Source organism: Phascolarctos cinereus, unplaced genomic scaffold (genome assembly GCF_003287225.1).
Source record: "Phascolarctos cinereus isolate Bilbo 61053 unplaced genomic scaffold, phaCin_HiC Scaffold_2;HRSCAF=192, whole genome shotgun sequence".
Taxonomy (NCBI): Eukaryota; Metazoa; Chordata; class Mammalia; order Diprotodontia; family Phascolarctidae; genus Phascolarctos; species Phascolarctos cinereus.
Window position 1 is genome coordinate 113,682,340 of NW_027555625.1, and position 4,398 is coordinate 113,686,737.

The following is a 4,398-nucleotide window of genomic DNA, read 5'->3' on the forward strand; positions in this document are numbered from 1 at the left end:
ATGCATGAGGTGGAGTAATTTGAAATTAGTCTAAAAGGGGAGGTTGGAACCAGATTTTGAAGGTATTTAGATGCCAAAGGAATTTGTTTTTATGCTAGAGCCGATAGGAAGGTCCTGAAGCTTCTTGAGTTGGGTAGTGACACAGTCAGGCCATTAATTTAGGAACATTAATTTGGCTGCTGTCTGGTACACAGTTTGAGGAAGGAAGACATGAGTGTCAGAGACACAAATCAGAAGGTTATTGGAATATTCCTGGAGAGAGATGATACAGTCCTGAACTATGTTGGGGTGTATATGTATGTCTAAGAGATGTTTGCTTAGAGATGGTTGAACCATGGAAGCTGATGTGATCACCAAGAGTGTGTAGAAAGAAGAGAAGGAAAGGGAAGGGGGGAAAAAAGGAAGGAAAGGAAATGGGAGGTTAGGGTTCCCAGGAGAGAGTCCTGGGATATACCCATGAATAGGGGGAAGAACGTGAATGATAATTTAGATGGGTAGGAAAAGAACAAGGAGAGAATAATGTCATGAAAACTCAGGGAGGAGAGATTACAGAGAGGTCAAAAAGGATGAGGACTGAGAAAACATTATGCCACAACATTGGTCCATTTTGAGTCTCACATCTTTTTTTGTATGAATTAAAGTTAATCCATTAACTCTCACATCTTTCATTCCTTTACTTGCCTAATTTAAAAAGTTTACCTTTGAAATGCATTTATATTTACCCCATGATATTTCTTCTTCATAGTTTCATAATTTTCAAATGCTCATATGCATCTATGATTTCATCAAGGTGGATATTCTCTCCAAAACAGTTAGCAATTTATTCTTACCCTACTATTCTTTGTGACTCTTATCTATGTCCTCCTGTAAGTTTGTTCCAAGGGACCCATCCAGTTTTCTGGAACCTTTGTAGCTCACAAACTCCTCAAGATCAAGGATTATTTTTGCCTTGCTTTGCATCTCGAGCATGTAGCACAATTCTTGGCGCATAATGCTTAATAAATGCTTGTTGACTTAATTTGACATCACAAGGATAGCAGTGGAGCTCACAGGCTATTTTTTGGCTATACATTGCTCTCACCAAATGACCACTCCATCTTTTTTTTTTGTTTGTTTCTACATTTCTTCCATGACATTCTTTATCCCAATTTTCTTTTGTAATTCCTTTTTTAAAAATTGTGTTGTAACTACTCACACCCACCACATGCCTCTCCATTGCCCACTGGGTGATGTTCATTTTCAACTGTTCAAAGACCATATGTTTCCATGATTGCAGCCATGGTAGACTTGCAGCATCGATAGAGAGTGGTGTTAAAAAGATGTGTCTTTGTTTCGGTGAGAAGTCTGGGGTCATTAAACAAACTCTGCAGTTTCTCAAAGGCATTCTAGTTTACTCTCCTTCTCCTGTTCAATTCTGGGCCTAGCTCCTTGTTTATTTTCAGTGTCTTAAGCTCTGTAAATTGTCTAACTGCACATTGTTGTCTAGGCAATAAGGATTTTTCATCTACTTGGTTTTTCTGTTTTGCCCATCATTTTAGCCTATTGAAATCCTTTGTCTGTTAGAGCTCTGGCAATGGGATTATATATTAAAGAAATATCTCATAGAATTCTGGCAGCTCAGAATGATTCCAAAGTACTATAACTTAATAGAGAACTACTCCAGAGACAAAAAGAAGCAAACATTCTGAACAATGACTCCTGGAGATGACAGCTTTTTATTGCAAATTTATTCCTAGATACTCATAGCTAATATATTCCCTTATAGGATCATTGGATCCCAACTTTAGGGCTGGAAGGGCCCTATGCATTGTCAAGTCTAACCCTCATTGTACAGATGAGGAAACTAATGCCCAGAGAAGTAAAAGAGCTTCTTGAAATGACACAGGTTATAACAGGCAGAGCTTGTTCAACTGTCTGTGAAACTATCTACCCTTACTATCATCTAGCCCAAAGGTTGGCAGACTGTGGCCAGAGGGCCAAATCTAGTTTACCACCTCTTTTTATAGGCCTGTTTATATAGTGGAGAATGTTTGTTTCTTTTTACTTTTTTTTTTTAAAGGCAATTGGGGTTAAGTGACTTGCCTAAGGTCACACAGCTAGTAAGTGTCAAGTGTTTGGTCTGAGGCCGGATTTGAACTCAGGTCCTCCTGACTTCAGGGCCGGTGCTCTATCCACTACGCCACCTAACTGCCCCCTTTTTACATTTTCAAATAAGGTAAAATAAAAAAAAAACTTTATTTAAAAAATTTAAAAAGCATTCTCAACTCACTGGACACACGAAAATAGGCAGTGAGTTAGAGTCCATAGTTTGTTGTCCTTCATCTCAGCCCAATCTATATTTCTCCGTCATGTCCACAAGGATAACCAGGAGAGACATTGTCAAATGCTTTACTGAAAGTAAGATATGCCATATTTTTGGCAACCCACTGATTTTGCTTGTATCTTTATAAAAAAGGAAGTTATCTTGGTATGATTGCTTATTAGCAAATGCTTGCTTGTTCCTAGTGATCACATTTCTCCTTTCCCCGCTAAACCATTGTTCACAGCTCATTCTAGTATTATTCTGGGAACTGAGGTCTAGCTTGCCAGCCTACACTTTTAAAAATCTACCTTTTTCACCCTTTTGTAAAGGGAGATGTTTGTCTCACCAAGTCTTCTCAAAGATTACTTAACAATGATTTTACGATCACACCTGCAAATTCTTTCACTACCCTCGGTTGTAATTTGTCTAGCATGGAAATGAGCTCTCTCTGATGTCTAACCTCCCCTCCCCCTCTCCAGCCAGAGGGAGGTAGAGAGCCAAGGAGCAGGGGGTGCTGAGGACGCCTGAGGGAGACCTAGTTTCTCTGGAAAGAGCTTATAATTTAATGTGAGGGGTGATAAAATAAATACAGAAATATCTGTAATATAAATCAGAATGTGACATGTTTAAAGGAGTGATTCAGGAAAAATACTATAAAGGAAAACTCACCTCTTTTTAGCTTTCAGCTATTTAATATTTTTAATTTTTATATTGTGGTATTAATATGAAATAAACAAGATTCTTAAACTTGTATTTATTTTTATTAATAACTTTTGTTTTCATATCACATTTATTTCTGAGTATATCCCTACCACCTCTCATACCCAGCAAACCATCTCTTATAACAAAGATTTAAGGTGGGGGGGGAGAAGCATTTTAGGAAAACTAAACAACATATTTACTGTGTCTAACAGCATATGAAATATTTCGTATCTGTAATTCCCCAGCTCTATAATAAGGGGACAGAAGTGTATTTTCGCCACTCTTCTCTGGGGCCAAGCTTGGCCATTATTATTACCAATGTGCTGTTTCTTTTTTTTTCTTCCAAAATTCTTACTTTTAAGGAAGAAAAACAAATGCACAAATGACCAAGAAACAAAACAAAGACCCTACAGAGTCTTGAAGAGAATTAACCATGCTGCTACACACCAAAAGACATGTATGTACAAAGGGATTCAAACCCTAGGGAAAAAAAAATAAAATAAAAACAGTTTTGAAGCAAACTTTCAAAGGCTTCTGTGTTCCCTGCAGAGGAATCAAGCCTGGCAACTCTGTACAATCTCTGAATTGTCCCTCGTGAGGCTTCCTAATTTTTTTTATAACTGGTTTAGCACAATCTTGACTTCTTTTGGTATTTTTAAATGGGGAAAAGGTCTGTTCTTAATGGGTTGACCTCAGCCTTTCCTCCTGACTTAGAAGAAAATGTTGTTGTGTCATTTTATATAATTTTTTTCCTGATCATTAATTATACCCCCTCTCTGAGATTTTGGCTTCTTGTAGCCTTAAAACATTTCCTTTTTCTTTCAGTCTTTGATATACATTTCTTCACTCTACCACATTTGGTTGTCTTAGATTTTTTTTGTCATATCTTATTCAATGTACTTTATATTTATTTTAATCCCCCCTACCATTTCTATTTTAGGGAATTCTTTTTTCCATTGACTTCATTCTTTTGTTCATTTATTCAGCAAATATTGTTTCAGAGCTTGACAGTGTGCAAGATGCTATTGGGGAAATACATGTTGATGTTAATTAATACTAGTTATTTTATGATTGTTATAATTAATTTATAATAAACTTATAATTAATTTTATTATTAATATGGATAATATTAATCAATTCATAAAAATGTTAATAAAATACAGCCTTTACCCTCAAGTAGCTTACTTTCAAGGAGGGTCTTGCATTACACAATCATAGCTATATCTCACTGGAAAGAAAATAGCAGCTGGGTTTGATACATCATGCCTAACAACTTAAGCCTTTGAAGACTACAGAACAAATTTACAGGAAAACAATAATTTTCTTCTAATAATCATAGGGAACATTTGTAAAGCTTTTTAAGATTTACAAAGTGCTTTACAAATGAGATACTA